Below are 9,166 nucleotides of genomic sequence, written 5' to 3'. Positions count from 1 at the left end.
TTTTTTTCGATACGACATCGGACATCTCTGTCTATTTTCCAAAGAGAGAGATTAAAAACAAACAAAGTTATAGTCTCATTTCATTACAGGTGTAGAGTCATTTATATTTTATTGAAACAAAAGCAGAGACAATGTGTGCTTATTTGTTATTTTGAAGACATCGCTTTAATGAGACTTTTATTGTACGGAAGCCATCGCGTTTATTGTTCGTTATTAAAAGAGAGGTACTGCTGAAAATAGTTCTTGCTGTACGTTATTTGTCCAATCTCTACGATATTTGCAACGAGGCACTTCAAAAAACACACCCGCACGACACGCAGTACAATATCAACACATTGTTTACAGATCCTATATTTTATGTGCATCGTGTTTATATCGGATATCGTATCACAGGTGTTGGTGGTATGGTGGGGGGAGGGGGGTTATGAGTCCAGGTAGGGATAGCTTTTCTGTACATCACATATTCCTCTCATTCTTTCGTGTGACACAACAGCTACAATGTATGATGTATGACTTTTGCTGCATGTTAAGGGAATTTCTTTTCAAGCCATCGTATCGCGATAGGCAAGGTTTATAGATCCACAGGTGGATCAAGACCGGGATTTTGATTCCTGAACGATATGCTGTGCATTTTGATCACTAACGCCGCACCAGCAAGGTGGTGTAAAGATCGAAGCTTCCAGAGATGCAAGCTGGCATTAAACCGGCAGCATCTAGTGGTACACTGTACACTCCCGTTATGACCAGGGTATAAAGAATACGGTTATAACGAAATTCCGGTTACAACGGAATAAAAGTTCAGGCCGCAACGTTACCCACACTGTGTATTTCTATTGTTTATTCGTCCGGTTATTTAGAACGAAATATCGATATAACGAAAGAAAACTGCCAGTCGCGAGGACTGCGTTATAACGGGAGTCCACTGTTTAAAGTGATACATTGTATTGGGTGTCATGGGGTACGGGGCAGGACCAGAAGCCTCCTCCGCGCCGTTTCTCCATGTCTGAAGGCTGTTAACGTTTAAGCCTCAAAAGAATGCCGTGTGTCGGGAGAAGGGGGGGGGGGAGATAGGCGCTGTCGACCAAGTTGCTGTAGGTAATGGGAGTGAAACAGGTGTGTGGTGGTCCAACTGTGCCTTTTTCAACCAATGTCAAAATAAGCCGAAGACTGCAGAACAGACGGTAGCAAAACTTATAAGGACAGTCGGGACCTCAGCCCCTGTGTTGAACGTAGACAGGCACTAACACGCCTCTGACAGCACGATTTCACCACTTAATCATATTTCTACGGAAAGTCATGGTATAGAAGAAAACTTAGCAAGGGAACTATCAACCAGGGTGGAAGTGAAACACAAAATATTTTTCAATCACACAAGGGTACGAATGATTGATTTGTACTTCAACCCAGCTGGTCGTTTACCCGTGGTAATTCAACCATCTGGGGGTTTACCCGTGGTAACATAACAGCTATGACAGTCTGCATTCGTGATTGATGGAAGCTCCGACATCAAGTGGTCCTCATGTGATCAGTGTCTGCTGTGTGTCGATAGTTGAAACAATTCTGGTCGAGGAGATTCCGAAGAGCTCAAATACCAACAGACTGCCTCAAAAAAGAAAAAGAAAAAGAAGGAATGCTATCATTTCTGGACGTTGAAGTGCATGTCGAGTCCGCATGAAGGTTCCTTGCAATGGAGAAGGGGTGACCTCCGCGCACACCGCGCACGGTAACGGCAATGGTCCCGGTTTTTTTTTTTTTTTTTTTTGTTTTGTTTTTTTTGCTATGGTGCGCCAAAGGGAAATATGTCTGGTTTTGTTACAATATCACTTCCCCACTAATAAATTTGTTACAGAATGTATCTTCATCTGGTGATTTTGTTGCTCTTGATTTTGACGTAAGAGTAAAATTCTGGGTGATTGTGCCAAAATTATTGATTTTTTAGCCGAACCAGATATGATTCCTTTTGGCGCGCCATTGAACCCCCCCCCCCCAAAAAAAAAACAAAAACAAAAACAAAAACAAAAAACAACAACAACAACAGACTGTTGCCATTACCGTGCTCGGTGTGCGGAGACCTTTAATCATCATCATGAGTGAAATCGCCTAGAGCGATTAATATTCAGGTCAGTATTATTTTTACTTATGACATGTCCGATCAAAGTTCACGTAACTTCAATCTGATGGAATCTACAGCGAAGGCAAAGCGGAAACCTTATTGCCAGCATTGTATAGATCGAAGTGAGTAATTCCTACTTTTATAATAAGAGGGCCTTCAGATACGAGAAACTGTTATCAGTTTTATCTTGACACCTTTTGCTTGTCACTTCTCACTGCGGTGTGTTACATAATCATGTCATTCAATAAGATGTATGACCCAAGTATATATTTTCCAAGTTTTTACCGTACAGTTAATACCATGCATTAGGGTTGATTGTGTGGGTTTGCATGTAACCATTGATTTGTCAAACGTTATTGTCGTGTAATAATAATTGGCAGTAGAGAAGCTCGTTGTTATCTTGTTACCTGTAAAGCGTATTGTTGTACAGCTATGATATTCATGCTTTCACTTTGGCGACATTCCAACTCCCTGATTTATATAAATTACACATGGGTATTTCTTTGTCAGTTACATGAAATCATTTTGTTAAAGAATCTCTTCTTGTTTGTGAGACCTTGTTTTCCTTCTATTAGACTGGAAAGCATCCAGCTGAAGGTAACAGTAGTAAAAACAGTGTACAAAAAAAAAAAAAAGAGTTGAGGACTGACAAGAAGAGACAACCGATCTGGGAACTATTCGGGAATAAGAGGTATTGGTATTTTCCATTTTCGTACACCCATAATAAAATAATATCTCAGTGCGAATGGGAACATGTAGTATATTGAAAATGATCTAGCATATATCTATATTTTAACACTAACAGAGTGTTTCATGATCATAATGTCCATAATTATTGAGGCTTACTGCAACAAATTCATTTACGCGATTTATTTGTATTTTGTTTCATCATCTCACTGAAATAGTTTCATTTATGAGAAAAACAAATACAGTTTCGACTTTGTGCTTACATACTTTGCTTTTCAAAAACGTATTCTCGCTTCAGTCAAGAGTTCAAATGATTTTGCTGGCGTCATGGGTGGTGGTGTGTGAATGGGTGGTGGTGGTGTGTGTGTGCGTGCGTGCACTGTAAGTATGTATTCAATGCCATAGGAAGGAAATAGGTAGGAAATTGATTTCCTACCTCTCTCAGAAGCATCACATTTTTTTTTTCTTTTTGGTTATTTTTTTCGGCTGCCACAGAAACAATGTACATAGTAATATGCATCGTCATGTACAATGTAGTATTTACATCTATTAGTATATACAATTTATCTATATCTACGTGTGTAAATATACATATATATATATATATATATATATATATATATATATATATATACATGTGTAACTGAGAGTGACAGAGAGAGAGAGAGAGAGAGAGAGAGAGAGAGAGAGATGATAGGTAAATACACTCAACCAAAAAAGTAAGTCCCCCCTAGCATTTTTGGATAAATCTCAAAAAGCATTTTACCGAATTTCATAATTCCAACGGGAATGGATAGGGAATTTCATTACTCATAACATGAATGGCATATCATTGCCACCAGATTTCATTATTGGTGTGAATAATGCATTTTATGTCAAAATGAATGGAAAAAAAAAGTTGCACTTTAGTGATTTGCATTGACTTTTACACAAATAAACAAACAATCACTCATGATTCTGAACTTTTAAGCATGGTTTATTGCTTATTTCTCTGTCTCTTTCTTTTCATGAGCATACAGTGACGTATTTAATACAGTAATTGATATATCCACCATCCACTTCAATGACCAGCCGGCATCTCTTCCTCATACTGTTAACTAAAGTTTGTCTATCTTGGCGCTGCTCAATGTTGGCCCATGCTCTCTGCAAGATGCGCTGAAATTGTCTGACAGATGTCATCCTTGGTCGGCCACTTCTTGGCAGATCTTTGACCTCTCCAGTTTCCTGAAACTTTGCTCTAAGTTTCCTTGTTGGACGAAACCCCTAGTCTCCTGGCCACCTCCTTAACCGGAACCCCAGCTTCAAGGAAAGCTGTAGCTCTACCTTTTTCAAAAATTTGCAGAAGCGGCATGAAGCAAAATAGCCATAAGCACATTAATGTGATCAACCCAAATTGGAATTAAAAAGCACATGGCTTCGACCAACATTTTCATATTGAAAAGGCCTATTGTTTAATAAAGTATGCATAACATCTGTTTAATAGGGAAGCACATTGTACCTGAGGAAATTCCTGAGAATTACATAACAATTTAAAAAGGTCATTTGCTAACTTGCATAGGAAATGTACACAATATGCTTCATATAACCTTAAGTGCAACTTTTTTCACGCATTTTGACATAAAATGCATTTTTTCACACCAATAATGATATCTGGTGGCAAATGATATGCCATTCATGTTATGAGTAACAAAATGCCCTATCCATTCCCGTTTGAATTATGGAAATCGGTAAAATACTTTTTGAGATACATGTATATCCAAAAATGCTAGGTGGAACTTACTTTTTTGGTCGAGTGTATATATATATATATATATATATATATATATATATATATATATATATGTATATATATATATATATATATATATGTGTGTGTGTGTGTGTGTGTGTTTATATATATATAATACTGCACTGTACCAACATATGAAAAAAAATACATTTAGGAATTTTCTACGTAATAAAAGAAGATCGAGTCTCGAGTGCACCATTTGACTAAGGTCTGAGGCAAGCCAAAAATATCGTTGGTAAAAGACTTTCTGAGAACTTTAAATATTGTACTTGAGATAGCTATACATACATACATTATTATATACAAAGTGACCCGCTACAACAAAAAGGATCCGAAAGTCGAGGTCAATTTTCTGAAAATTAGATGACATTATTCCCTTACTCTTCCGCTTTTATTTCACAAACAACGTGACTCAAAAAATTATATGGTTGATATTGTTGATTTTATGAGAGCATGTCGAGTGGTCTAGCAAAACAGCGTTTCGAGAAAACCGCCTTCAAAGTTTTCCTTCCGACGCAATCGTGCTGAGGGAGGTAACACACTTTTCACCTCTTAACAGTAGAAGGTCTGCCCAACAGCAACCTCCGCGATGTTCATTCAAGCTTTATAGCGCCAGCAGTCTATGCAGGACCAATCAGTAACCAGGATCCATGCCATGCACTGACCAATAAGATCACTCCCTCTTTGGTAGGGCGAAGTCTATCTGCGGCACTAAATCCAAATCTTCGGACACATAATTTCCATTCCGTTTAAAGTCGGAAAATCATGGCCAGGAAAAACGCTAATTTCTTGCCTTTCCTTTCCTAAAAATGTGCCACACTCAATAATATCCTTAAGTGCAATGAGCCACAAGCAATGACCTTGGTTTTGTGCACATTGAGCTTTTCTGCAAAATTTCCCTTGTAATGGTGTGTGACTAATTCCAGCTTTTCGTTTATTGAAAAATAATTCTGTGCTTTCATTGGTCAAGCTTAAAGGGATCGTATAGCTTTGGTTGATACGTAACTTCAGGTTTCTAACATTTTTTGGTGAGATAATGTGAAACCTTTTATAAGACATGAAAGAAAATGTAATTCCAAGAGGAAGTCAACGTTTATTTGATGAAAATTGGTTTTGAAATGGCTGAGATATCCAAAAACGGAGTGATCCTAATGAAAGGTGAGACCAACCGTTTATTACGATCGCTTTGTTTTACTTTGTTTTTGGAAGTTTCAGCCATTCCAAAGCCGATTTTCATCAAATAAACTTTGAAATCTTCTTAGAATGAATGGTGTGGTCTGTACTATTTCATAAGTGGCTTTTTGATATCTCGGAAAAAGTTAAAAGCTCAGTTGCCATCTCCACCAATACTATACCATCCCTTTAACCCCTATTTCAACTGGGCTATTTGAGACCAAGTTTTTACTGGGGGGGGGGGGGGGGTCAATTTGACCCCCCTTCAGATCTCGGCCGCCGATTGCGCGATCGCCGCAAAATTTGGCCTGAAGATAGAGCCGGATGTCATCTACAAGATTTGATGGTCATACAATAGAAAAATATAGACTTTTTATTTTTAATGCAAATTTATGCATGAAATCATAGTTTCACCTGTATCTCTATTAAAAAAAGGCTGAAGGATTGATAAAGTTTTATGTCAGAATTTCTCAAGACACATCAAACAATTTTCTTGTAAAAAATAGCACAATCAAAAGCAATTTCTTCAGTTTTTTATTGTTTTGTTAATTTCTTATGTATTTTACTGTTTTTTCGACCTTTTGTTTTCTATTGTTTTTTGGCCAAAATTTGTTGCAGGGACTTTTTCAAGCTTATCTACATTAGAATTGATTAATTTCTATGATTAAAAGTTGAAATAATCTAATTCATATCAATTTAACCAAAAAAAAAAAAAAAAAACCCACACAATTTGCATTTCATTTCATTTCATTTTATTTCATTCTCCTTTTTCCAACAAAACACAACACAGTATGAATTAGGTTATTATCACAATCGTATACACACAACTTACAAATGATATCAAATGATACAATAATAAAGTAACATTTTATGTATACGCAAAATAATATAAGTCTTTGTTTCAGTTGAAAAAAAGGAGAACTGAGAGGTCCACTAGAAAGCAAGATTGTAGATTGTGAACCACTCAAGAAACTCTAACTAAATACTTATTTGTATATGCTGGACACAAGTATGATTTACACAAGACGGAAACAAACGGGAGACACACAATAACATGACACGACTAGACAGAAAGGTGGAAAATGAAATGAAGGAAGGAAGAAAGAAGGAGAATGCCTACACGCTGATCAAAGAAACGAAAGAGAGAATTGAAGAGGGAATTGAAGAAATTCTTTAAACAGCCGGTGGTTGCATACAGCTGTGTAGAAATCATAATGGCTATTTCATAAATTAATGAATTCAGAAATCAATCGATTGATGGTTGGATGATAAACTCTGTGGTTGTTGGAACTTGATTAACAAAAACGAACATCAGAGAGGGTTTAACAGAAAGGATTTCAACTTACGCTTAAAGGAATACAAAGAAGGAGAATTTTTTATTTCGCTACTTAATGAATTCCAGAATCTAGGGCCTGTGTATATAAATGTATTCTGAGCCAATAATGTTCTCAGAAGAGGTAGATGAAACTCAGAAGATTGTCTGGTGGGATAATTATGGAAAAATTGATTCCTTGCAAACATTGAATTGAATATACAGGGAAGTGCATTTGTGTTGAAATTAAACATAAACTGTCCCAGCTGAAAAAAATACAAATCTTTAATTTTTAAAATCTTATATTTAGTGAATAATGGATCTGTATGGGAACGTGGCGGGACGCCACAAATAACACGAAGTGCCTTTTTTTGTAATACCAGTAATCTATCTAGTAAAGTTTGATGAGCGTTACCCCATGCTAAAAGACCGTAGTTAAGATAAGGTAAAATTAAAGAGAAATATAACGTCAGCAAAGAAGACAATGGAATATGAAACTTAAGTCTATTAATGATTCCAATATTACGTGATATTATTGTACTTATGTTAATAATATGCGGCCTCCATGAAAATTTATCGTCTACTGTAATCCCCAGGAATTTTATATGAGATACGCGTTCTATTTGAATGTCATCAAAAATAATCTCTTTACGTAAAACTTCTGTAGAGTTACTAAATAACATATACTTAGTTTTCAAAAGATTAAGAGATAATTTGTTAGCTCTTATCCATTGGGTCACTTTTTTTAATTCAGAATTAACAATGTGCACGAGTTCATCTGGATTTTGATGTGAAAAGAAAACATTTGAATCATCAGCAAAAAGTATAAATGACAACACGTCGGATGATCTGCAAAAATCATTGATATAAATGATAAAAAGTAAAGGACCTAATAAGCTACCTTGTGGGACGCCACACTTAATGAATTCGAGACTTGAAACGTTCTCGTTCAGAGATACGTATTGTTTGCGGTTTTGCAGGTAGCTCCTGAACCACTCCAAGGCCTTCCCCCTTATCCCATAATGAGACAACTTGTAAAATAAGATTTCATGATTTATTGTGTCAAAGGCCTTGGAGAAGTCCAGGAATATACCAATAAGATGGGAATGATTATCAATAGTATGCGCTGCGTGGTCGATAAACTTCAAAAGGGCATGAATGGTACTGTGTTTTTGTCGAAACCCAAATTGAGAATTTGTAAAAACGTTATGAAAAGTTAAAAAATTAATTGTTCTTTTAAATATCAATTTTTCCAAAACTTTAGACAAAGATGAAAGCAAAGAAATGGGCCTGTAATTACTCATATCAGAACTATCGCCTTTTTTGAATAAAGGGAAAACCTTAGCTATTTTCATAAAATCAGGAAAAACACCACATGATATAGATCTATTAAAAATATGTGAAAGTGGGTCAGCGATTGAAAATATAATTCCCTTTAAAATAAAATTACTTATGTCATCGTAACCAGCACTTCGCTTGTCATTCATTGCAGTAACAATATCAAGAACTTCATATTTCGTAGTTGGAACAAAAAAGATAGAACTTGGGTTTGGTTGACCTAAAAATGTTGAAAAATGGGTATTTGACTGTGGTACCCTTCTAGCCAAATTCTCCCCAATCATTGAAAAATAAGAGTTAAAAATATTAGCTATGTCACTTGGATCTTCATATATTTTGTTGCCATATCTTATTGTTGTAATATTTGATTTCTTTTTTGATATATTCATGGCCTGGTTCAAAACCTTCCATGTATTCTTCATATCATGTTTATATTTTTCTAACTGAAACAGATAATATTTCCTCTTTTCTAACCGTATAATCTTAGTTAAAGTATTTCTATAGGAAGTATATTTTTCTTTTGACTTCTCAGTTTTTTCCATTCTGAATTTATAATATAGCCTATTTTTCCTATTGATTGAACGAAGAAGAGATTTTGATATCCACGGAAATCTGGGGGAGGTTTTATAATTAACTAACTTATCTTTTGATTTAGGTATATACTCATCTAAATAATTACTAATTATTCCTGAAAAATTGTTAAATGATATATTAACGTCATCACTATCGTAAACACTAGACCAATCAGCCCTTT

This window comes from Diadema setosum, chromosome 7, assembly GCF_964275005.1.
Source record: "Diadema setosum chromosome 7, eeDiaSeto1, whole genome shotgun sequence".
NCBI lineage: Eukaryota > Metazoa > Echinodermata > Echinoidea > Diadematoida > Diadematidae > Diadema > Diadema setosum.
Note: the sequence above shows the minus strand (reverse complement) of the source record.